General features: G+C 45.8%; 1 non-coding gene across 1 annotated transcript; it reads left to right on the forward strand.

Moving 5' to 3' along the window:
- Positions 1–13,668: 13,668 nt before the first annotated feature.
- On the forward strand, positions 13,669–13,750 carry trnas-gcu (transfer RNA serine (anticodon GCU)). Its single transcript has one exon. It is a non-coding gene; the product is annotated as a tRNA-Ser (tRNA).
- Positions 13,751–27,008: the final 13,258 nt, after the last annotated feature.

Below are 27,008 nucleotides of genomic sequence, written 5' to 3' on the forward strand. Positions count from 1 at the left end.
TGAACCAATCTGTTCTGGCTGTCATTTATTAGCCCATGTTCTACCAAGTGACAGTTAATTTCCTCCTGGATAATTGTCTCTAAAAGTTTCCCCACCACCGACATTAGACTAATTGGTCTGTAGTTCCTGGGTTTATCTCTCTTTTTAAACAGGGCTGTAATATTCACAACCCTTGCAGACTTATCTTTTAATTCTGGAAAGTCTATTGCAGACAATCACTTTGGGCATGACTTTAACCAATTAAAGCAACAGGATACTTGATTAATAAGTCCAGAACTTTTACTGAGAGTAAAATAGTACTTAATAATTGAAAGTAAAATTATACTTAACAAACTTGGGGAATATAACTTTACAGCTCTGGGGACTGGTCGAGCTTGGTCTCAGAGCGTCACGGTCCTCTTTGTCCAGCCTAGATCCCTCATCAGGTGGAGAACTTGGTTGATGATCTGAGTCTTTACCCCTGAGATCTTCTAGTGTTCCTGCACACTGAAACCTTACAAGATCCCTACTTTTAACCCCTGGATGGCCATCACACCACCATGTAAAATAATAATTGGTCTTAGCTGTTGCTAGGTACATTTAATTAGTTCTTAATAATGTCTTCCACTAACAGTCACCTGTCCTCAGAATCTCAGACATGAGTACAATGGAGTGGTTTCACACTGTCTCCCAATCTGATCTGAAACAAGTTTCCTGTTCATTAAATCTAGACTCTTGAAGGTCACGATGTACCATACCATGGGTTTTATCAGGGGTCCGAGAAAGGTCCATTGTTTGAATACATTTAGCTGAAACTGTCCTTTCCCACACAGACACAGAAACTCACAGTAATTAGATTGAACTAACTTTAAATGAAAACCCATTCTCTCTAAAATGTTTATTGATTCATTAATTATAACTCAATCAAGGTTCATTACTTTTACAATCATCTGTTTCAGGATGGGTAGCTACTCATTAATTATACAGGATATAAACGTTAGTACTGAACACAAAATGGTTCCTTTGGTCATGTGTTCATTATAAAATGGCTTTCTTAACGTTGTTAGTTATGACAATGGATACATTATAAAAATGGTCAAGTTAAACTAAGATCGAACTACCCAAGCTTACCTCCATCCTCCAGTCCTCTGGCATCATTCCCATATTCAAGGAGGATTGAAAGATTGTGGTTCGAGTCTCTGCTATTTCCACCCTGACTTCCCTCAGCAACCCAGGATGCAGCCCATCCAGACCGGGTGACCTGTAGACAGGTGTGAGCACTGCTAACCTTGTAATTGTCTCCTCTTTATCTATTTTCATCCCCTCCAAATTCTCCACTTCCTCCTCCTTTACTGTGACATTTGCAGCACCCGTTTGTTTTGTGATGACAGATGAAATGTACTTAATTAGTACCTCAGCCACACCCTCTGCCTCCACAGGATCTCCTAATTGACCCACCCTTTCATTGACTGTCCATATGTTGGTAAAAGACTTCAGTGTTCCCAGTTATGTGACCTGCTAATCTTTTCTCATACATTCTCTTGCTGATCTCATTTCCTTTTTCAGCTCTCCTCTGTACTTTCTGTATTCTGCTTGTTTCTCTCCTGCATATGAATCCTCACATGATTTTTCAGTGAATGATTTTTGAACTATTTTGTAAAAGGATTTAGTTTTGTAAATTTCTCCCTAGCTCCCCTCATGGTCAGGCAGAAAGTTTAACTGCTGTGTTTTCAAACAGCAACAGCTTTATTTGAAAAGTCATTATGACAGGATTCCGGGTTTTAATCCAGTCACAAATCTGATTCTGATGTCTTGTGGCTCCAGCTGTCACATGACCTGTCAGAGGATGACCTCATAATTGACCCAGTCATGGAGCTGTGGGTTGATGTTTAAATTGCTTCAAAATAATTTTCCAGAAGGACAATCAAAATGAATCGATATATAAAAGGTAGATTTTGTGAATTTGTGCTCCCAGTGGAAATTCCTGCAGAGTCTGCTGGTTTTCATATCCCCAATTCCCCACAGGAAGCTCTGTGCTCGGAGTCTGTATTCATTACATCAACATTATACAGAATCATTTCATGGGAGACCCCAGTGTGAATTGTAGACAGGTGGGTCAGTTTTAACTTTCAAAGTAACACAGAAGCAAAATACTGCAGATACTGGAAATCTGAAATAAAAACAGAAAATGCTGGAAATACTCAGCAGGTCTGGCAGCATCTGTGGAGAGAGAGACAGAGTTAACGTTTCAGATCTGTGATCTTTCATCAGAACTGGGCTGAAATTGTCTGAGGGACTGCGATTGTGGAATCAATTTCAGGGTCAAAGACATTGTACTTGGTAAGGATAGGAAGATGGAGATTATTAAGTACAGTGCAAAAATACAGATGCTTTTACATTATTTTAATCAAAATTGATTTAAACTTTGTGCTCATGAATCCTATCTTTTGATCACAATGACACTGATAACAATGGAAAAAGCAAGACTTGCATTTCACGACCACAGGACATTGCAAACCCTTTTACAGCCAATGAAGGAAGGACTTTTCAAGTGTAGTCACTCAACAGTACAATAGAGTACCCTACAATAAAGATGTATAAGATTCTCACCACACAACTGCCAGACAATGACCATCCCAAACAAGAGAGAATCTAACCATCTCCCTTTGATATTCAATGGCATTACCATCGCTGAATCCCCCACTCTCAACAACCTGGGGGTTACCATTGAGCAGAAACTGAACTGCAGTAGCCATATAAATATTATGGCTACAAGAGCAGGTCAGAGACTAGGAATCCTGCGGCAAGTAACTCACCTCCTGACTCCCCAAAGCCTGTCCACAAGTCAGGAGTGTGATGGAATACTCTCCACTTGTCTGGCTGGGTGCAGCTCCAACAATACTCAAGAAACTCAACAGGACAAAGCAGCCCGCTTGATTGGCACCCCATTTACAACATTCATGCCCTCCATCACTGGCACACAGTGGCAGCAGTGTGTACCATCCACAAGATGCACTGCAGCAATGTGCCAAGGCTCCTGAGACAGCACCTTCCTAACCCGTGACCTTTATCACCTAGAAGGACAAGGGCAGCAGATGCATGGGAACACCACAACCTGCAAGTTCCCCTCCAAGCCACACACCATCCTGAATTGTAACTGTATCACCGTTCCTTCACTGTTGCTGGGTCAAAATCCTGGAACTCTCTTCATAACAGCAGCACATGGACTGCAGTGGTTCAAGAAGGCAGCTCAGCACCACCTTCTCAAGGCAATTAGGGATGGATAATAAATGCTGGCCGAGCCAGCGACACCTACCTCCCATGAATGAATTAAAAAAATGATAATATCCTGTAATCCTCCAAAGTAGAAAATACAGATGGAAATGAAAAATAATAAAACACAGTCAGCATGGATTTCATAAAGAAAGACTTGATTAACCTTATCTTTGAAAAATCAACAGCAAGAGTAATATAGCAGATGTAGAAGAGTTTAAGTTAATAAAGCCTCATCTATTTATGTGCTTGAACCATCAAATTGTGGGTTAACAAACAAACATACTAACTGACAGAGCTGCATGTTGTTCTTTCTAAATTACCCTAAAGTAGGGTGTTAATGAGTTAAAGCTTCAGGTTGCTGCAACCAGAATAGCCATTGTCCACTATCAGTTTTACTGTTATAAATAAAGGGTGGAATATTCATCGTGAATCTATAGAAACAGTCTAGTCCTGCACACTGCAGACACATCCATGTCATCACCAACCAGCTCTCCTATAATTGGTGCAGTTATTTGACTTTGCCCCATTAGCTCCATGGAATTACTTTTAAAAGATTTTAAATTACAAGCAGTTTTGTCAATGTTCAGCCTTTGAGAAGAAATCATTCCCTGGCCACAGTGGAGACAGCATTAAATATAAAACTGTAGACTACCAGGTAACACAGTGAAAGCTGATCAGCTAATCTATAATTACTTACATTTCTTAATTTTGCTCTTGCTATTCGGTTTTTCATCATTTTCAGCTCCTGACTGTGGATATTATTGTGATTAAATGTGAAAAGATGCACTGTGTCTCAGCCCCGGTATATTGACTCTTTCTCTGTACAGTGCTGTATACACTCAGATACTGACAGTGTCTCTCCCTCACTCAACTTTCCAGCCCTGACGGTGCAGAAAGCGCTGCTCAAAGTTACACATTCTGACTGTTTGCAGTTGATTAGTGAGAGATTATTAACGTATCCTTCTGCAGCGCTGCCTCGGTTAATAACAGCAGATTGAAGTCACATTTCAGATACAGAAACAGACGCATCAATTATTCACTCTTTCCCAGAGTGAGTGAGGCCGGGACAAGCAGCAACATTCCGGCCCCACACTCTGCAATTACCCAGCACCAGCGGAAAGCAGTGAATACAGATTCAATCAGTGGGTTAATGTCCATTACAGGGATGCAAGATTCCACAGCCCAGGATAAACATCCCCATACACCGAGAACAAGCTCAGGAAAACCCGGGGGAGTTAATATCCCAGTCACTGAGCATTCCAGCAACATTGAACAAGTTCCTGAACTGAGTGAACCTTTCAAAGTACAGAAGTGAGGACGAGGTCAAAAAGGTCTGAACAGTTGAGGTGACTGAGCGGTTTCAGCTTCGCTGTTCAGGTTGCAGCTTTCACTGGAGGCATGTGTTTAAATCCCACTTCTGACAACTTGATTTTCAGTTACTTTGCAGAGCTTCCTTGAAGGTTTGAGGTAGAGTAAATACTGAGGAACTGTTTCTAACTGCTGAAAGGTCAATAACCGAAGGTTATAGATTTAAGGTGACTCACAAAACCAGAAGGAACTTGAGGAAAAATCGATTTCTGCAACATGTGGTTAGGATTTCAGTTATGTGGATAGATTGGAGAAGCTGGGGTTGTTCTCTTTAGAGAGGAGATTTGATAGAGGTGTTCACAATCATGAGGGGCCGTGACAGACCCGATAGAGAGAAACTGTTGGTAGAAGGATTGAGACTCAGGTAAAAGCTGTGGCTCAGTTGGTCACACTCACCTCGAAATCACAAGCTTCTGGGTTCAGATTTCACAGCTGACACTCCAGTGCAGCACTGAGGGTGTTGAAGGTGCTGCCTTTCAGGTGTGATGTTAAACCAAGACCTGGTCTGCATGTTTGGGTGAATGTAAAAGATCCCATGCTGCAATTTCAAACAAGTGAAGAGCAATTCTCCCTGGTGTTGTGATCAATATTTGCCCCTCAATCAGATCAGTTGGTCATTATCACATTGCTGTTTGTGGGTATTAGCTGCTGCATTTCTGACATTACAACAGTGATTACACTTCAAAAGTATTTCATTGTCTACAAAGTGCTTTGATATGTCCAGTGGTCTTGAAAGGTGCTATATAAATGCAAGTCTTTTCTTTCTTTATCACAACACATTGCTGTGTAAAAAATGGTTCCTCATGTCACCTCTGGTTCTTCTGCCAATCACCTGATATCTGTGTCCTCTGCTTACTGACCCTTTTACCACTGGAAACAGTTTCTCCTGATTTAAACTATTGAAGAACTTCATGACTTTGAACAAATGTGTCAAATCTTTTCTGAATTTTCTCTGCTGCAAGGAGAACAACCCCAGCTTCTCCAATCTCTCCACATAACTGAAATCCCTCACCCTGCTACCATTGTGGTAAATCTCTTTTTTATTCTTTCATGGGATGTGGGCACTGCTGACACAATGTGATTCCTGTCAACGCAGCATCGGACTGTGCCAAGCTGTGCATAGGCACAGCTACATCTTGCCAGGATTAAGTGGCACATGTGGAGGATGATGTCATTGCGCAGCGCCAACATCATCGCATATCCGCGCTTGGTCCATCTTCGCACATGTGCGCTAAAGCGTCATCAGGTATCCAGCCCCTCACTCAGCTGGAGGAAGCGGCTGAATAGGAGACTTTGAGGCTGGAGCTCTCCCCCCTCGGCAACTCGCTCCAGGCCTCGACGCTTCCTCCCCTCAGCCGCTCGCTCTACACCTCGATGCTCCCCTGGAAAATTGTTCCCCACTCGCGTCATCCAGCTCTATGGCCGCTTGCTCTCTGCCCCCCAACCCCCACTCCAGCCGCTAGCTCTAGGCCGTGCCACTTCCCTCCCCTAGGCCACTCACTACTCACTCCTACGTCACACTTTGCAGCCCACCTTGCTTCTTCGGGCGGCGCGTGGAGACTGGACAAACGTGGGAGCAAGTGGCCGAGAGAAGGGAAGCAGCGCAGCCGAGAGCTAGCAGCTGGAGGGGAGGGGGGGTGGGGAGTGAGCGAACGACTGGAGAATGGGGTGACATGATCGGGAGACAATCGGCCAGGGAAGTAGGGGGGGGAGCAGCGAGGTCTGGAGTGAGCGACTGTGGAGGGTGGAAGCGGCCGGTGCAAAGCAGGGGGAGAAAGCGAGTTGTGCCACCTAGTGGTTGCGTTGTCAGCAAACGCAGCCTTTATTGTCCATCCTTAATTGCCCTTGAGAAGGTGGTGGTGAGCTGCCTTTTTGGAGCTGCTGCAGTCCATGTGTTGTACGTAAACCCACAGTGCTGTTAGGAAGGGAGTTCCAAGATTTTGATCCAGTGACAGTGAAGGAATGGTGATATAGTTCCCAGTCAGGACAGTGTGTAACTTGGAGGGGAGCTTGCAGATGGTGGTGTTCCCATTCATCCAATGTCCTTCTAGGTGGTTGAGGTTGGGGGTTTGGAAGGTGCTGTCGAAGGAGGCTTGGTGAGTTGCTGCAGTGCATCTTGTAGATGGTACACACTGCTGCCACTGTTCACTGGTGGTGCAGGAAGTGAATATTTAAAGTAGTGGATGGAGTGCTGATCAAGTGATCTGCTTTGTCCTGGATGGTGTTGAGTTTCTTTGGTGTTGTTGGAGCTCCACTCATCCAGGCAAGTGGGGAGTATTACATCACACTCCTGACTTGTGCCTTGTAGATGGTGGACAGGAGGTGAGTTACTTGCAGCAGAATTCCCAGCTTCTGACCTGCTCTTGTAGCTACGGTATTTATATGACTGATCCAATTCAGTTTCTGCTCATTGGTAACCCCCCGGATGTTGATTGTGAAGGATTCAGCAATGGTAATGTCATTGACTGTCAAGGGGAGATGGTTAGATTCACTCTTGTTGGAAATGGTCATTGCCTGGCATTTTTGTGGCGTGCATGTTACTTGCCACTTATCAGTCCAAGCCCAATCTTGCCCAGGTCTCTCTACATGTGGACACGGACTGCTTCAGTATCTGAGGAGTTACTAATGCAACTGAACATTTTGCAATCATCAGTGAACATTTCCACTTCTGACCTTATGATGGAAGGAAGTTTATTGATGAAGCAACTGAAGACGGTTGGGGCCGAGGACACGACCCTGAGGAACTCCTGAGCGATGTCTGGTACTGAGATGATTGGCCACCAACAACCAGCACCATATTCCTTTGCGCAAGGTATGCCTCCAACCAGTGGAGATTTTTCTCCTTGATTGCCATTGACTTCAATTCTGCAAGGGTTCCTTGATGCCCTTGGCAAGAGCAGTCACTGTCACCTCACCTCACCTCCTGAATTCAGCTCTTCTGTCCATATTTGGGCCAAGGCCATAATGAGGTCAGGAACTAAGTGGCCCTGGCGGAACCCAAAATGAGCATTGGTGAGTAGGTTATGGCTGTGTAAGTGCTGCTTGATAGCACTGTCAACGACACCTTCCATCACTTTACTGATGATCAAGAGGAGGCTGATCGGGCAGGAATTGACCGGGTTGGATTTGTCCTGCCTTTTGTATACAGAACATACCTGGGCAATTTTCCACATTGCTGGGTAGATGCCAGTGTTGTAGCTTGGCGGGCGGCGTGGCTAGTTCTGGAGCACAAGTCTTCAGCACTGCAGCCAGGATGTTGTCAGTATCCAGAGCCTTCAGCCATTTCTTGATATCATGTGGAGTGAAGTGGATTTAGCTGAAGATTGGCACCTGTGATGCTGGGGACCTCAGGAGGAGGCCGAGATTGATCATCTACTTGGCACTTCTGGCTGAAGATGGTTGCAAATGATTCAACCTTGTATTTTGCACTGATATACTGGTCTCCCTTATCATTAAGGATGGGGATATTTGTGGAGCCTCGTCCTCCTGTTAATTGTTTAATTATCCACCACCATTCAGGACTGGATGTGGCAGGACTGCAGAGCTTTGATCTGATCTGTTGGTTGTGAGATCACTCAGCTCTGTCTATTGCATGCTGCTTCCGCTATATGACATGCAAGTAATCCTGTGTTGTAGCTTCACTCATTTTTAGGTCTGCTTGGTGCTGCTCCTGATATGCCTTCCTGCACACTTCATTGAACCACTATTGCTCCCTTGGCTTGATGGTAATGGTAGAGTGAGGGATATGCCAGGCCATGAGGTAACATATTGTGTTTAAATACAATTCTGCTGCTGCTGATGACCCACAGTGCCTCATGGATGTCCAGTTTTGAGCTGCCAGATCTGTTCATTTCTTCCCTCAGATATAATTGAAAAAAAAATTCTGAAGAAATGCATGAACTAAATAAAAAGGAGAGAGAAATAAATACTGACAAAATGGATGGCAGAATTTGGAAGGTAAAAAGATTTCAGTTTTATTATTGATGAGTGAGAGGAATATATCACACTTTGGGGCTTCTGGAAGTGGATTTACTGATAATCTGGGGAATTGATAGGAAACTGCTTCATAGTTGGTGGAACAAATTCCCGCCCTTGGGGTGGAGCCAACAGCTGCATCCGTCCAATAACAGACAGAGTAGAAGTACTGTATCAGGCCTTGTTAACTCAGTTGGTAGAGCATGAGACTTTTAATCTCAGGGTCTTGGATTTGAGACCCTTGTTGTGTGGTTGTTCTTCCCTTTTTCAGTCTTCATCAGCAGAGAGTTCAAGGATTGTTTGAAATTAAATTCAACAACATCACCAGATTTCAACTACTCCCACCCCGCCCCCTCCCAGTGTAGTTGACAGGACTCTCAACCTCTGCCTTCCCCCTTCCCCTCCCTCCCAGATCTGCGACAGGGTTCCCCTTGTCCTCACTTTCCACCCCACCTGCCTCCACATCTAAAGGATCATCCTCCACCATTTCCGCCACCTCCAGCGTGATGCCACCACCAAATGCATCCTCCCATCCCCTGTCAGCATTCTGAAGGGATTGTTCCCTCCGCGACACCCTGGTCCACTCCTCCATTACCCCCAATACCTCGTCCCCTTCCCAAGGCACCTTCCCATGCAATCGCAGGAGATATAATACCTGCCCTTTTCCCTCCTCTCTGCTCATTATCTAAAGCCCCAAACACTCCTTTTAGGTGAAGCAGCGATTTACTTGTACTTCTTTCAATTATGTATACTGTATTCACTGCTCACAATGCGGTCTCCTCTAAACTGGGGAGACCAAATGCAGATTGGATGGAACACCTCTGCTCAGGCCGAAAGCATAATCCTGAGCTTCGGGTTGCTTGCCATTTCAACACTCTCCCCTGCTCTCATGTCAACACTTCTGTCTTTGGCCTGTTCCAGTGTTCCAGTGAAAATCAACCCAAGCTCGAGGAGCAGCACCTGACCTTTTGATTCGGCACTCTACAGCCTTGTGGATTGAACATTGTGTTCAATAACATCAGAGCATGACTGGTGTCAGGCAACCACAAGCATTAACACACTCTTTGCCTTTGTCCCAGGACAGCTTTGTTATTTAATCTCTCCTGCCCTCTGCCCTATCAAACACCTTCCTCTTTGTTCTCTCCCACATGCCCCTCCCCGTCACTTGTTTAAAACCTAATTCTTTTCTAACCTGTGTCAGTTCTGATGAAAGGTCACAGACCAGAAACGTTAACTCTGTTTCTCTCACCACAGATGTTGCCAGAGCTATTGAGTATTTCCAGCACTTTTTGTTTTCATTTCAGATTTCCAGCATCTGCAGTATTTTGCTTTTATTGTGTCAGAAAGTCTTTCCTTGATTCAGGACTCTTACCTCTCTCCAGAATCTCTCTGCTAAAGATTGAACTTTATCTCATTTCACTCACAGCTCAGGGTCAGTGTGGCACAGTGGGACTTCTGGCTGTCTCCCACTTCACAGTCCATCAGTACTGAGAAAACAATGGGGAATATTACTCACATGTTGTGTTCTGTAATTTTTTACAAACACTTTAATGTATATATTGTCTCCCAAAGCAGTGACAGAATGCTGGCTTTGGTGTGTTGTTGAAATAGCTTTGTTGAGTTCGTGCTGTACTAACAGTTAAACAGTTCTTGGTTCAATACCAGGTTTTGGCACTTTCAACCTCTCCTGTGTCTTTTTCTTTGGCTCCAATTGTCAAGCTGCATGATTTACTCTGAAATTAGCACCAGAGAACCAAGGCACCAGCGAGCATGAGGAGCTGAAATTAGCACAGATCAAATCCACTTAATATTTCTGACTGAAGATGGTTGCAAATGCTTCAGCTTCATCTTTTGCACTGACGTGCTCAGCACCACCATCATTGAGGATGTGAATGTTTTTGGAGCCTCCTCATCTTGTTAGTTATTTAATTATCCACCACCATTCACAACTGGATGTGGCAGGACTGTGGAGCTGTGATCTGATCCTGAGGGAGATATCCGTGTGTGGAGTGGCGGGATGTATGGAGAGTGATCCTGAAGAGGGTGCCCGAGCCTGGAGTGGAAGCTTTCCGTGGAGGTACAGGAGTAGGTCATTCAGCCCCAGTGTTTTATAAAGGTTTAGCATAACTTATTTGCTTTTACTCTATGCCTCTATTAATAAAGCCAAGTGTCCTGTTTGCTCTTAGCAACCTTTTCAAACCTTGATCAAAAAAGATTGGTGTACATTGTCTCATTCTTCCTCCTAAACTGTATCACTTCACAAGTCTCTGTGTAAAATTTTATCTGTTGTGTGAAAGCCCATTTTACCAGTGTGTTTAAGTTCCTCTGAAGTGTGTTACTGTCACTGGCATAGGATGAAATTCACGAGCATTCTTTGATGCTATCTCCATGGAAAGAGCAATCTTACACACTAGCTCAAATTGGGATTTTGTGTGTTTAGTATCTTTCCTCATCCACCAATATAAGCACAAATCTGTCTCATAATGTACGGTCTAAGAATGTGCCAATGTTGCAATGTGGTGATAAATTCTTCAATGTCACAATGTACTCACCAACTGTTTCACTACTTTTCTGTTTTCTGGATCCAAGTTTGTAGCTTTCCGCGATCTCTAGTGGCTTAGGGTTGAGCCTCACTTCAACGAAGAAACGGAAAATTATGATTTAAAGATTACACTGTCAATCATTCACATCTCTGTCTTCTCCTGAACTTCGAGTTCAAATTTGTTTGTGAAGTTGATTCACACGTTAAGACAGCACAGTCTTTGTCTTTGTGAAGGAAGTGATTTGGGAATGGCTGGTTGAAACTGTCCCTTCTTGCACAGAAATTCAGTGCAAATACTTGATCACTCACAATTTCCTTGAGAGAAATTTGTTCACAATCGCATTCGACACAGAAACTGCCTCAGCATTAATCTCACTGAAGCAGAATGTGACCGTGTTGTATGTTTCAGAATGTTGTTGCCGTTATTTGTCGCTTTTAACCAAGACTGCGAGACAGGGCAAGGTTGATCCGAGGTTGGAATATATTATCATTCAGGAGCAAGAAAAATCAAAAGGAACAAAATAAGAAAACCCAGTCTCCAGATTTGAGAATCTGTAGATCCGCTTTGGGAAAGTGAATCAGAGCAGAAGGAAGGGTGAACTGTCCAGAAGAGAGATGAAGATACAGCTCAGTCAACACGTTCCCCTGGTTTATGATGCTGGAACATTCCTCACACAGAAATGATTCAACCCAATGACAAACATTCTTACAGCTGATAATTTATGCTACTGATTTAAGGACTGTCTCATGTGGTTACCGAGTGACGACGAGAAGATATTAAACTTTGTTCTATTCAATCTAGCTGTGATAAAGTTTGAATTTTTCTCCCTTTTATAAACAGTATTTGAAGGGTCTCGGTAACAATGTTCAGTGTTGATGAGAGTGGGGTCTGGGTGAGAAGCTGCTGAGTGTGACAGGGTCAGGACTGGATGCAGGAAGTTCTCTGACAGTCTCTCTCTATCTCTCTAATGGGTTTGAGTTGATTTACGACTGATAGCTTTTATTTTACTTTTCTTATTTAGAGAGATAGCCCCTTCGGCCCACCGAGTCTGTGCCAACCAGCAACCACCCATTTATACTAATCCTGCATTAATCCCATATTCTCTACCACATCCCCACCATTCTCCTACCACGTACCTACACTAGGGACAATTTACAATGGCCAATTTACCTATCAACCTGCAAGTCTTTTGGAGGTGGGAGGAAACCAGAGCACCCGGCGGAAACCCACACAGACATAGGGAGAACTTGCAAACTCCACACAGGCAGTACCCAGAACTGAATCCTGGTCGCTGGAGCTGTGAGGCTGCGGTGCTAACCATTGCGCCACTGTGCTGCTGTTGGTGTTTTGATAAATGAAGGAAGTTCCCTCCACCCATTTTTTTTGGACAGACTGTGTGGTATAAGGATGTAAAGGGTTAATGCTGAAGATAGTGGGATCAACCCCTCCCACTGTCAGAGTGATGATGGAACAGTCACATGAGATGAAGTTTGGGAGAAGAGAGAGCAGCACCAAGGATGCTAGCTTAGCAGGCTTGATGAGTGTGTATAGAGTATTGTGCAAATTAGAAAAGAGTTGTTAGTTCTTTCAGCAGGAACTGTGTCCAGAAAATATCGAGAAACTCACAATTTTATTATTCAGGAGTCGGAACACAGATATTAATTCCAAGTGACAGTTCTGGGACCAATTAACAAAAAAAGTAGAGAATAATATTGCTCACTGATTGAAATCCCCTAGTGAGGAGACAGTTAAACAGGTGATCTTTTGGGGCATCCTTCGATCCAAGGTTTCAGCAACATTTAATCTCCCTTTATGGTGAAATTCTCTGTTATTTGCAACTTTTTTTTATCAGCTTTGATGGGCGAGTGAAAAAACTGAAAAGATTGAACAGTTCACCCTTTCTTTTCTTCCTTCTTCTCTTCTTTCCATCAGTTTCTCTTTTCTGTCCCAGATCACTATAATGATGAGAATCCCAATTTAATCTGCTGTTTCTGGTGTTTTATCCATTCCAATCAAAATTTCAACATTCCAATCAAATCTATTTGTTATTCCACAGTGTCTCTCCATGTGTTTTATTCTGTTGTATTCTCTCACAGTCTGTTTGATGATCAATGTTACATCTCACTCTCTGTTCTGGTGAAGATCAGAAGCAGTGATATCTGTTTACACCACCCGACAAGTCAGCCTGATGCTGTGCCTCGCTGATCATGTGGGGTTAAAGCAATTCTTCCAGTCAGTTAGTTCAGTTGTCATTTCATGAGAAATTCGGTCATCATGACTTCGTCAGTGACCTAATAGTTCAGGTGTCTGAGTGATGTTAATCATGATGTGTTGAAATGTTTGTATGTTCCAGTCTTTCCGTGGTGGGTTTTCACACTGAGTAGAAACGTGTTGGACATGGTCTGGAAATGTTTCACACCGCTCCATTCCCAACTTCATTTACTTACAGAAGATATATTTCCATCATTCCACAGCCGGCTGCACAGCCAGAAGCTGTGCTGAAGGTGACAGCTATGCTTCTGCAACTGTCAAGGTGGCCGAGAGGTTAAGGCGATGAACTGCTAATCCATTGTGCTTTGCACACGTGGGTTCGAATCCCATCCTTGTCGCTAGTTTATGAGCTGTTTCGTGTATTATTTATGTTGGGTGAGCTTATTTGTAAAGTCAGCCTCGAAACCTGTTCTTGTCAATGTCCAGACAGTGATTCCAGAATTTGTTATACTTTATTAAAATTGAGTCAGACAATTGGAATTCTTCACCCAAACTGCACTGGAATGAAGATCAAATAGGGATCACGAAACGGAGCAGGATTTTTCCTCCCCTCCTTCCTTCCATCATTACTTTCTCTGGATTTGCACCAAGTGAAAGACAAATGGGAAAAGCAAATGGCGAGGGAGCAGATGCAGAAAATTATCCTTTGGCAAGAAATTTATTTTCAAATCTTCTTGATAGATTAAGTGAGTGAGCAATGCTTTGGCAGATGGAGTTTAAAATGAGGGGTCATCGACTACCGACGATAGATCAGAGTGTTTTTTTGTAAGAGGTGAGATGTTAGAAACGGCGGAGGAGCAGAGACCCGAAATACTGAATTAATAAAAGCTAGTGGACTGGTAGAAAATAATGTGAAAAGTGAACAGAATATGAAGATTGGAACTCATGTTGCAGTGATATAAAGCTCTGTGCTCCTGAAGTAAATGTCCAAGCCCAGATTGTGGGGAATCTGTGGAGAGTGATTTGGTTTTTATTCATTCTTGGGTGTGAGTATCGCTGATAAGGCGAGCATTTATTACCCATTCCTATTGCCGTTGAGAAGGTGGTGGAGAGCTGCCTTCTTGAACTGATGCAGTCCATATGGTGCAGGAACACCCACACTGCCGTTGGGGAGGGAGTTCCAGGATTGTGACCCAACAACAGTGAATAAATGGCGATATTGTTCCAAGTCAGGATGGTGAGTGACTTGGAGGGGAACCTGCAGTTAGTGAGTTCCCATGCATCTGCTGCCCTTGTCCTTCGAGGTGGTAGTGGTCACGAGTTTGGAAGGTGCTGTTGAAGGATACTTGGCGAGTTGCTGCAGTGCATATGGAGATGGTACACACTGCAGCCACTGTTTACTGGTTGTGGAGGGATTGAATGTTTAAGGTGGCGGGTTAGGTGCCGATCAAGTGGGCTGCTTTGTCCTGGATGGTGTTGAGCTTCTTGAGTGTTGTTGAGTGGGATGTATTCCATCACACTCCTGACTTGTGCCTTGTAGATGGTGGACAGGATTTGGGGTGTCAGGAGGTGAGATACTTGCTGCAGAATTCGTAATCTCTGACCTGCGCTTATAGCCACAGCATAGATGTGACTGGTCCAGTTACGTTTCTGGTCAAGATATTGATGGTGGGGGAATTAACGATGATAATGCTTCTGAATATCAAAAGGTAGATTTTTTTTCTCTCTCATTGGAGATGTTCACTGCTTGGCACTTGTGTGGCCAGAAGATTGCTTGCCACTTATCAGCTCAAGCCTGAATGTTGTTCAGGTCTTGCTGCTTGCAGGCACAGACTGCTTCAGTATCTGAAGAGTTGTGAGTCATCATCTAACATTCCCACTTCTGACTTATGTTGAAGAGAAAGTCGTCAATGAAACAGCTGGGATGTTTGGGTCTAGGACACTACCCTGAGAAACTCCTGAGGCAATGTCCTGGACTGAGATGATTGGCCTCCACGAACCACAACCATCTTGTTTTGTGCGACGTACGACTCCAGCAAGTGGAGAGTTTTCCCCCTGATTCCCAGTGACTTCAATTTTGCTAGGGATCCTTGATGCCACACTCACTCAAGGGTGGTTCAAGAAGGCAGCCCACCCCACCACCTTCTCAAGGGCAATTAAGGATGGGCAGTAAATGCTGGCCTGGCCAGCAACGCCCACATCGCATGAATGAATGAATAAAAAAGTGAAGAATCCCTTGTGTCATTGTTTTGGGAGAAAATATAACCCTGGTGGAATTGCCCCTCCCAATCACACCTCACTTCATACAACATAGAAAATGGAGAAAATTTATGGCACAGAATGAGACCATTTAGCAATCGTGTCTGTGCCAGCTGAAAAAGAGCGATCCAGCCCAATCCCACTTTCCAGGTCTTGGGAATGGGATCTGAACAGATCTCAGAGCTCACATTATGTGAATGTTCTGATATACCAGGGGAGATTCACACTGTTAGACACAGTGTGAAATACATTCAAGTATTTATAAAACATTGTAACATGTGAGTAATATTCCCCATTGCTTTCTCAGCACTGATGGATTGTGAAGTGGGAGACAGCCAGAAGTCCCAGTGATCCACACTGACCCTCAGCTGAGAATGAAATGAGATAAAGTTCAATCTTCAGCAGCGAGTTGCTGCAGAGAGGTAAGAGTCCTGAATCAAGGATAGACTTTCTCATACTGCTGTTGAATCTCATTTCAAACACTCCTTGAACTCTCTGCCGAGGAATTCAGAGCTGGAGAATGCCTGTAAAATCAGCCTAAAAAGGAAATAAAAAACACCCACCGTGGGGCTCAAACTCAAAAACTTGAGATTCAGAGTTTCATGCTTTCATCGACTGAGCTCACTAGGCCTGAGACAGTGTCCCCGTCCTGTCTGTTATTGGACAGTGCAGCTGTTGGCTCCATCCCAGGGGCTGAATTTGTTCTGTAAACCATGAACCAGCTTCCTCTCAAATCCCAGGTTTATCAATAAATCCTCTTCCAAAATCCCCAAAGTGTGATATATTCCTCTCACAATAAAAGTTACATCTTTTGCTCTTTTTACCTTCCAAACATTGACTTCTATTTTGCTCAGCATTTATTTCTCTCTCCTTTTTATGTTGTGCATTTCCTAATAAACATTTCATTTCAATTATTTATGAGGGAGGAAATGAACAGAAGAGATTTTCTGCAATGGTACCAGGGGTGTGGGACAGAGCGAGTGGTTTGGATCTGGAATACACTGCCTGAGAGTGTGCTGGAGGCAGATTCAATCGTGGCTTTCAAAAGGGAATTGGATAAACACCTGAATAGAGAAAATTTGCAGGGTTACAATGAAAGGGCAGAGGAGTGGAATTAGCTGATTTGCTCTTGCAAAGAGCTGTCATGGACATGATGGACTGAATGGTCTCCTTCTGTACTGTAACCATTTGATTCCTTGATTCTAACTCTGTCAAAGTTGTTCTGAACTTGCTCTGCTCCAAGGAGAACAACCCCAGCTTTTCCAGTCTCTGCACATAACTGAAGTTATGAGGAACCATGGGGAACCCACTGTAAACCTTCCTCCAGACAGAAATACAACTGTTCACCACCACACTGTGACCCAGCTGTTCACAATATATATCAATGATTCGGATGTGGGGACCAAATGTACTATTTCCAAGTTCGCAGATGACACAAAACTAGGTGGGAATGTGTGTTGTGAGGAAGATGCAAAGCGGGTTCAAGGGGATTTGGACAGACTTAGTGAGTGGACAAGAAAGTGGCACATGGAATATAATGTGCAAAGATGTGAGGTTGTCCACTTTGGTAGGAGAAACAGATGTGCAGATCATTTCTTAAATGGTAAGAGATTAGAAAGTGTAGATGGACAAAGGGGCCTGGGTGTCCTTGTCAGTAAGTGACTGAAAGCTAACATGCAGGTGCAGCAAGCAATTAGGAAGGCGAATGACATGTTAGACTCTATCACAAGAGGATTTGAGTACAGGAGTAGTGAAGTCTTGCTTCAGTTGTATATAACCTTGGTTGGACTGCACTTTGGAATACTGTGTGCAGTTTTGGTCCCCTTACCTTAGGAAGGATATCATTGCCATAGAGGGAGTACAACGAAGGTTCACCAGACTTGTTCCCGGGGTGGCGGGACTGTCCTATGAAGAGATTTTGGGGAAACTGGGACTGTATTCTCTAGAGTTTCAAAGAATGAGAGGTGATCTCATTGAAACTTACCATATATTTAAAGGGATAGACAGGTAGATGAAGCTATTTCCTCCGGTTGAGGAATCTAGAACCAGGGGACACAATTTCAACATAAGGGGAAAGCCACTTAGGACAGAGACGAGGAGAAATTTCTTTACTCAGAGGGTTGTGAATCTTTGGAATTCTCTACCCCAGAGGGCTGTGGAAGCTCAGTCATTGGGTATGTTTAAAGCAGAGATTGACAGATTTCTAAATGCAAATGACATAGGGGATATGGACATAGTGTGGGAAAAAGGCATTGAAGTGGATGATCAGTCATCATCATATTGAATGGCGGGGTTGGCTCGACGGACTGAATGGCCTACTCCTGCTCCTATGTTCCTATCAGTCTGCTAATTTCATATCCATGCTGTCATTGTCCCTTTTATTACATGGGCTTCAGTTTTACTGGCAGTCTAGTATGTGACATCATCAAGAAGGTTTTCAATAAGTTAAATAAGGAGAAATTGTTTCCAGTGGCAAAAGGGTCAGTAACCAGAGGATGTATTTATCAGGTGATTGAGAAAAGAACCAGAGGCGAAATGAGGTCGGGATTTATACGGTGATGTGTTGTGATTTGGAATGCACTGTCTGATCAGGACTTGAAAGCAGATTCATTAGTAACTTTGAAAAGCAATAGGGATAAATACTGGAAGGAAAATGTGCAGATGACAGGAAAAAGCTGAGCATCAGAACTAATTGGACAGCACAACCAAAGAGACAGCATTGACACAATGGACCAAATGGTCTCCTTCTTTGGGTATCATTCTATGGTTTTATGAACATAATGTTGATACAATTCGCTGAGTTGGAAGGGAAGTGAACCCAGATTCCGGGTATTCTAAACACCAGACCCAAACCAACTGAACAAGCCTGTTGTTTAATCTCTGTTTTTCACACCAGCTTCTCCTCGCTCTTTCTGTGTTTCCTGCCTGGTCTGTTCCTCTGACCTTCATTCCTGACACTCTATTGAGAATGGCCAACTCACTGCGCCTCTCACTCCCACCGTCACTCCACCCCTTCACCCACTTCCAAACCTCTCTGTTGAACAGTACCTCACTTCTGCTCCTCTGCTCCATTAATATAACAGGAAAACATTTTCAAACAGACATTTCCAGACAGTGAACGTTCCAGTAAGACAAGGTAAAGAGCAGATTCATTCACTTTCAACACAGAGAGAGCAGCTCTCCCTGTTCAGTCTAAGGAGCAGCTGTAGTTTCACTCCCATTAGTCTTAGAGACATGGGCCAGAATTTTAAGGGACCGTTGGAGATGGGAATGGAGGCTGGGGAGGGGGAGGGGGGGTGTATAAAATAGGGATGGAAGACGTCGGACCGGATATTTCTGTCGGCGGCTGACATGGAGGGCAGACTTCGCACATCCACACGGCAAGAAGGCATTTAAAGTATTTATGAGTCCAATTGTCAGCAATTTTATTCACTGGGTCCAATTGAATTAATAGCACACGGGAACCACGGGGCTTCAGAGCCTCGCCTGGTTAAAGGAGGTGACTGGGAGGTGGGAGCTGAGTGTTGGCTTCACTGGGAAGCTGTCGGGTGAGGCAGCGTAACTTGGCAGCAAGGGTGGAGGGGGAAAGGGCATCGGGAAACACTGTCAGGAGTGGGGGCCAATGTGCCAGCTCTGCAGGGTGAGCCACACCAGGGTGTTATTGGGGCAGTGCCACCTCATTGAGGGTGACAAATGAGGTAAATGTGGCTGGGTGTTGTTTACTGTGAAGGCCTTGCACTCAGGGAGGGGCAACCTGTCATGGGCCTCATTCACCCTGGATTCGAGGCTCCCATTGAAGAGGAGGAGGAGTAGAGAGGGAGGGAGGGAGGCGCAGGCACCAGCAGGGACACCACAGCAGCTTGGGGGCCCACAGGAGGGCCAGCCTCGAACAGGAGGCTGGAGAAGGAGGCAGAGGAACACGTCAGCCGAGGTTCAACTACCTGCAGATGTCCGAGTGACAGTGTCTCCGCAGACTGCGCCTCTCCACGGAGGTTGTCACTGATCTCTCTGCCATGATGCAGCTGTGCCCCATGGGACTTGGTGGGCACCTGATGCCAGTGTCACTGAAGGTCACCGTGCCACTGAACTTCTCCACCAGCAGATCATTGCGGGGATCCACTGGAGATATGTGTGGAATCTCACAGTCTGTGGTGAATCAGTGCATCAAGGAGGTCACCAATGTCCTGTTCAGGAGGGCCGGTGACTATGTGCACATCGATCCAAACAGTCACGCTGAGAGGGCTATAGGATTCGGGGCCATCGCTGGATTCCCCCAGGTGTAGGGTGTCATCGACTGCACCCATGTGACCATCAAGGCTCCTGCAGACCAGCCAGCAGCCTTCAACAGGAAGGGCTTCCACTTGCTCAGTGTGAAACTGGTCTGTGACCATCACAAATGGATCCTACAGGTGTGTGCACAAATCCCGGGAAGCAGCCACAACGCCTGCATACCAAGGCACTCCCAGGTGCCAGAACCTTTCCGTGGCCCCATGCGCTTTCTGAGATGGATCCTTGGAGACAAGGGCAACCCAGTGAGAACATGAGTACTGACGCCTGTGAGGAACCCACACAACGATTCAGAGGAGAGGTACAACACCTGCTGCGGGTCAACCCGAGCAACCATCAAAGAGGCCATTGGTCTCCTGAAGATGAGATTTAGGCACTTAGATTGTTCCTGTGGAGCCCTTCAGTATGTCCCGGCGAGGGTCTCGCGTATCATGGTGGCTTGCTGTGCTCTGCACAATCTGGCATGACAGAGGGGTGAGGTGTTGACTCGTGTGGATATCATGGAGTGTGATGTCTCCTCTGATGATGAGGATGTGGAGGAGGATGCTGCCCAAGCAGTGCCAGATGAAGGACCTCAGGCACAGCAGGAAAGCCTCCATGAGATACACACAAGGGAGACACGAGACACCCTTATACATTCACGTTTCCTTTGAGCCTTACCACCTTCTGGAACCACAGCAATAAAGTCTTAGCTTTAAACAGCCCTGTTGTCACCTCCTTCCTTCTGCACTACAGCGCCCAGTTACACATCGCACAGTGACAAGGCCGAAGCTTTGTGAACTCAGGGCTTGGTCCCTCACTTCCAGCCCCTTGGGAGGAAGGGTTGAAATGAAGTCCCAAAGGGCATCAACAATAGGAAGGAGACATAGTGAGAGAACATCATTTCTTTATTCTGTGTGACACCAAACACAACCCTATCCATCTGGAATGTACATTCACCCGTGAACCCCTCAGTGAATCTAGGTGCTCTTCTTAAATCTCTTCCGGGTGTTCCTACCTGCTACTCCCCCTGCTCTGTCAGCTGAGGTGGAGACAGGCTGCTGACCTTGCTGCTCCATGGCTTGGGATGACATTGGCGGCCGTCCTCTGCTGCCTGAGGCCTGGAGGGCCCTGGCACACTGAGGGCCTCCTGCACAGGTACAGGGACCCCCTCTGTCATCGAGGATGATGGAGGTGCTGGCATCACTGGTGTCACTGGCAGAGGGACTTTGGAATTACCGTCCACACCAGGAGCACCCTGAGAGGGGCCCCCAGATGTAGCAGCCAGCTGCTCCTCCCCCTTATAAGACACACTTGTACCTCCCTGCTGACCTGAGAGGGACGTGGACCAAGTGGAGAGTTCAGGTGCCTCGTCCCCCCTCTCACCTTGTCACCACTGGATGGAGCTCATGGACAAAGTGATGGAGTGCAGGTCTGCGCACATCTCCGGCAGCCACTGATTGATCGGCTGGATCTGGTTCTCCATGAGAGTCACCAATCTCTCAATGGAGGAAGCCAGACACACGCCCATCAGAGACAGTGCAGCACCCAAGGCCTGGATGGACTCCTCCATCGTCCGTGCTTGGGTACACATAGCCTCTGGCAACTCTGCCAGATGTTGCCTGACCTCTCACTGCAGCTGCAGCATTTCCCGTGTTGCTGGTGACACAAGAGGCACGTCATCAGCCTGGGGCACAGCATGGGCCTGGCCTCCCACAAACCACCAACTCCCAGTGGCCTCGGCTGTCACAGCCTCCGCCAGCTGCCCGGGCCTGTCTGTGATGTGCTCACCAGTTTGTATGCCAGAATCTAACCGCGAACGGATACCCACCAACGTGAGAGTTTCTGTGCTGGTGAAGGGTGCAGGGGAATGAGGTGATGGTGCACCCTCTGAGGCTCCCTCCTCCTCCTCAGACATGTCCGGCTGTCCCCCAGTCTCTCCAGCTCTTTGCTTTTGTCGTTCATCCGGGCCTTCATGAGAAAACAGTGACATTGAAGGGTTAGGGTCTTCCCATCATGACATTCCAACCACCCCTAACGTGCAGCTCCATTGATGCAGTGGTGAACAGATGAGCAGTGTGGCTCCTTTGCAGCAGATGCTCCCTTGTGCCCCAGGAGATGTTCACTCACTCTCTTGGGTAGGTGTCCCTGTCTCTCCATCAGCTATGGAGCAGCTGCTTTGCTGCCCTGCCTGTTCCATGGCCTCCTCCTCCATCGGGATGAGGACATGGAGATAAGGCATCCACCGCCGGTCTTGACATGCTCTTTCCAATTGTGGGATGTCTTCTCCTGCAGACACAATGATGAACAAAGTTAGTCTCCCAGCGGGGACAAGCCCAACATCTCTGATGGTGATAGTCCAGCAGTCCATGATGGGGACACACGTATTCCTCCTGCATGTGGCCCCTCTCGAGGGACTGTGTGAGTTTATACAATGACTGACGTGCACCTCTCACCGAGATGCAGCCAAGCCTCAGGCAGCATGTCCTGCTGCCCTTCCCCAATACACATGACTGGGTGGTCACTCCCTTTCCACCAAACACTCCCTCTCACTCTGCCACATGCAATGTCCAAAGGGTCCAAAGTGTTTTGAGTTTTCGCCTGAGCAGCCTGGATCCGGTCATTGACCCACTTCCTGTACTGGATCCATGTTCTGGGGGTGACCCCACGTCTGCTGACCTCACCGACTATCTTCAGCCAGCTTTGCTTGGTCAGGTGGGCAGGTCTCCACCTCCCATCCCTGGGGAAGAGGATCTTCCACCTTTCTCTTGCCACCTGGAGGAGAACCTGCAGGGAGGCATCGCTAAACCGTGGGACCATGGTCACTGCAGGCTCGCATTCAGCTCCTTACTCAGCAGGCAGCAGAGGCAGCAGAACGGGTCCTGGGGCATCAGAGGCAGCAGAACGGGTCCTGGGGCATCAGAGGCAGCAGAACGTGTCCTGGGACAGCAGAGGCAGCAGAAAGAGTTCTGGGGCAGCAGTGACAGCAGAATGGGTCCTGGGGCAGCAGAGACAGCAGAACGGATCCTGGGGCAGCAGAGGCAGCAGAACGCGTCCTGGGGCAGCAGAGGCAGCAGAACGGGTCCTGGGGCATCAGAGGGCTCTCAGGAAGACACTCCTTTAAACCAGGCAGCAGTGAATGCAGGGTTGGCAGCCCTTTAAATATGGTGTCAGCACCTGCCGTTGTGTCAGATGTCGGTGCCATCGGTGCCTTGTTCCCTGCCTCTGGTCCTTGTTTACATGGGCCCCACGCCTCCCCTTCATTAATTGGTCGGCTGCTCCGTGATCGGAGTCGGCCGGCCACATTTCACTCGTGTGGTGACGACACCCGCTTCCGGTGCCTCTGCCGAGAGCCGCACCGTTAGTTTAAAATTCAGCCCATGGGGTCAAGAATGGAAAATCTCCCCTCTGATTCTCTCTACTTAAACTGATGGAGACACCAAATTAAAACTGATGAAACCAGGGATTGTATCCTGGTTCTTCAATCTAGTGTTCTCCCAACTGAGCTATTCCAGCCTCACTGTGAACTCATCTTCATTGGAGACAAATATAACTCCAGGTGGAATTTCCCCACCCGTTCATTCCTCACTTCAGAGGAATGGGACCCGACCAGATCGCGGAACTCAGATTATGTTAATGTTCTGCTCTTGATATCTTAATATTATCTTGCGTTTGAGCCACTTTTAATCAGGTTCACAAACAAATTCTTCCATCATCCCTTCTCCCACATTCTCTCTCTCTCATTCATTCTTTATTCCTCACAATCCAGAAAGGGTTAGGAATCAGAGCTCACCTCCAAACCCTCTGCACACAGACCTCTATCTGTCACCCTGTTTGATCCAAGATCCAAGAGACCAGTCATTAAATTGCACTCTTTATAAACACAGAAAGCTGCCTCACAGTGTTGGACACAGAGTTAAATACACTGAAGTCTTTTGAAAAAAGTTCATCTTATGGGTTGTATAATGATGGAAATATACCTTCTGTAAGTAAATGAAATAGAGAATGGAGCGGTGTGAAACATTTCCAGACCATGTCCAACACGTTTCCACTCAGTGAGAAAACCCACCACGGAAAGAGTGGAACATGCAATCATTTGATCACATCATGATGAACATCACTCAGACACCTGAACCATGAGGTCACTGCAGCTGGCTGCACAGCCAGGAGTTGTGCTGAAGGTGACAGCCATGCTTGTGCATCTGACAAGGTGGCTGCGAGGTTAAGGTCATGGACTGCTAATGCATTGTGTTCTTCATGTATGGGTTCAAATCCCATCCTTGTTGTTAGTTTGTGAGCTGTATAGTTCCTTTATTTCTAATGGGTGACTTTTTGCACAAAGTCAGACTGGAAACCTGTTCTTGTCAATTTCCAGACGGTGTTTCCAGAATTGTTTATATATTATTAAAATTGAGACAGACAATTGGGATTCTTCACCCAAATTGGACTGGAATGAAGATCAAATTGGGATCACAAAACGGAGCAAGATTTTCCCTCCCTCCCTTCCTTCCATCTTTATATTCTCTGGATTTACACCAAGTGAAAGACTAATGGGAAAAGCAAACGGCGAGGGAGCAGAAGCAGAATATTATCCTTTGGCAAGAAATTTATTTTCAAATCTTCTTGATAGATTAAGTGAGTGAGCAATGCTTTGACAGATGGAGTTTAAAATGTGGAGTCATGTAATACTGAAGAAAGATAGATCAGAGTGTTTTTTTGTCAGAGGTGAGATGTTAGAAACTGTGGAGGAGCCGAGACCCGAATACAGAATTACTAAAAGCCAGTGGACTGGGAGAAAATAATGTGAAAAGCGAACGGAATATGAAGTTTGGAACTCATGTTGCAGTTATATAAAGTTCTGTGCTCCTGAAGCGAATGTCCAAGCCCAGATTGTGGGGAATCTGTGGAGAGTGATTTGTTTTTTATTCATTCTTGGATGTGAGTATCGCTGATAAGGCGAGCATTTATTATCCATCCCTAATTGCCCTTGAGAATGTAGTGGTGAGCTGCCGTCTTGAACTGCTGCAGTCCATGTAGTGCAGGAACACCCACACTGCCATTGGGGAGGGAGTTCCAGGATTGTGACCCAACAACAGTGAAGAAATGGCGATATAGTTCCAAGTCAGGATGGTGAGTGACTTGGAGGGGAACCTGCAGATGGCGAGTTCCCATGCATCTGCTGCCCTTGTCCTTCGAGGTGGTAGAGGTCACGGGTTTGAAAGGTGCTGTTGAAGGATACTTCGCGAGTTACTGCAGTGCATATAGAGATGGTACACACTGCAGCCACTGTGTACTGGTGGTGGAGAGAGTGAATGTTTAAGGTGGTGGGTTAGGTGGCGATTAAGTGGGCTGCTTTGTCCTGGATGGTATTGAGCTTCTTGAGTGTTGTTGAGTGGGATGTATTCCATCACACTCCTGACTTGTGCCTTGTAGATGGTGGACAGGTTTTGATGTATCAGGAGGTGAGATACTTGCTGCAGAATTCCTCATCTCTGACCTGCACTTATAGCCGCAGCATAGATGTGACTGGTCCAGTTTAGTTTCTGGTCAATGGTAACCCCCAACATATTGATAGTGGGGGATTCAGCGATGATAATGCTCTGAATATCAAAAGGTAGATTTTTTTCTCTCTCTCATTGGAGATGTTCACTGTTTGGCACTTGTGTGGCCAGAAGGTTGCTTGTCACTTATCAGCTCAAGCCTGAATATTGTTCAGGTCTTGCTGCTTGTAGGCACAGACTGCTTCAACTGAGGAGTTGTGAATCATCACCTAACATTCCCACTTCTGACTTATGTTGAAGGGAAAGTCGTCAATGAAACAGCTGAGGGTGTTTGGGTCGATGACACTACCCTGAGAAACTACTGAAGCAATGTCCTGGGCTGAGATGATTGGCCTCCACGAACCACAACCATCTTGTTTTGTGCGAGGTACAACTCCAGCAAGTGGAGAGTTTTCCCCCTGATTCCCATTGACTTCAATTTTGCTAGGGATCCTTGATGCCACACTCACTCAAGGGCAATCACTCTCCCCTCTCCTCTGGAATTCCACTCTTTCATCTCTGTTTGGACCAAGCTGCAATGAGGTCATAAGAACAGAAGATCAGAAGAACTAGTAGCAGGAGTAGGCCATTTGGCCCCTCGAGCTTGCTTCGCCATTCAATAGGATCATGGCTGACCTGATCATGACCTCAACCCCACTTTCTTGCCTGCCCACATAACCCTTGGCTCTCTTGTAGATAATAATCTTGAAGACATTCAATGACCCAGCCTCCACTGCTCTCTGCGGTAGAGAATTCCAAAGATTAATGACCCTCTGAGAGGAGAAATTCCTTCTTAAATGAAAAACCCCTAAATCTGAAACTGTGTCCCCTAGTTCTAGATTCCACCACGAGTGGAAACATCCTCTCAGCATCTACCCTGTCAAGCCCCCTCAGAATCTTATATGTCTCAAGACATTCACCTCTCATTTTTCTCAGCTCCAATGAGTATCGGTCCAACCTGCTCAACTTTCCTCATACGACAACCCCTTCATCACTGGAATAAATCCAGTGAACCTTCTCTGAACTGCCTCCAATGCAAGTATATCCCTCCTTAAATAAGGAAACCAAAACTGTACACAGTACTCTAGGTGTGGTTTCACCAACACCCTGTACATTTGTAGCAACACTTCTCTACTTTTATACTCCATCCCCCTTGCAATAAAGGGTAACATTCCATTTGCCTTCCTAATTATTTGCTGTACCTGCATGGTAACTTTTTGTGATTCATGCACGAGGACACCCAGATCCTTCTACACCGCAGCATTCTGTAATCTCTCACAATTTAGATAATATTTTCATGTTCTATTCTTCCTACCAAAGTGGATAACCTCACATTTTCCCACATTATACTCTATCTGCCAAATTATTTCCTGGAGCTGAGAGACCCTGGCAGAACCTAAACTGAGCATCGATGAGCAGATTATTGTTAAGTGTGTGGTGCTTGATAGCACTGTTGGTGACATCTTCCATCACTTTGCTGATGATTAATAGTAGACTTATGGGGCGGCAATTGGTCAGATTGCATTTGTCCTGCATTTTTACGGACAGGGCACACCTGGGCAATTTTCCACATTGTCAAGTAGATGCCTGT

Source organism: Heterodontus francisci, chromosome 35, assembly GCF_036365525.1.
Source record: "Heterodontus francisci isolate sHetFra1 chromosome 35, sHetFra1.hap1, whole genome shotgun sequence".
Lineage (NCBI taxonomy): Eukaryota > Metazoa > Chordata > Chondrichthyes > Heterodontiformes > Heterodontidae > Heterodontus > Heterodontus francisci.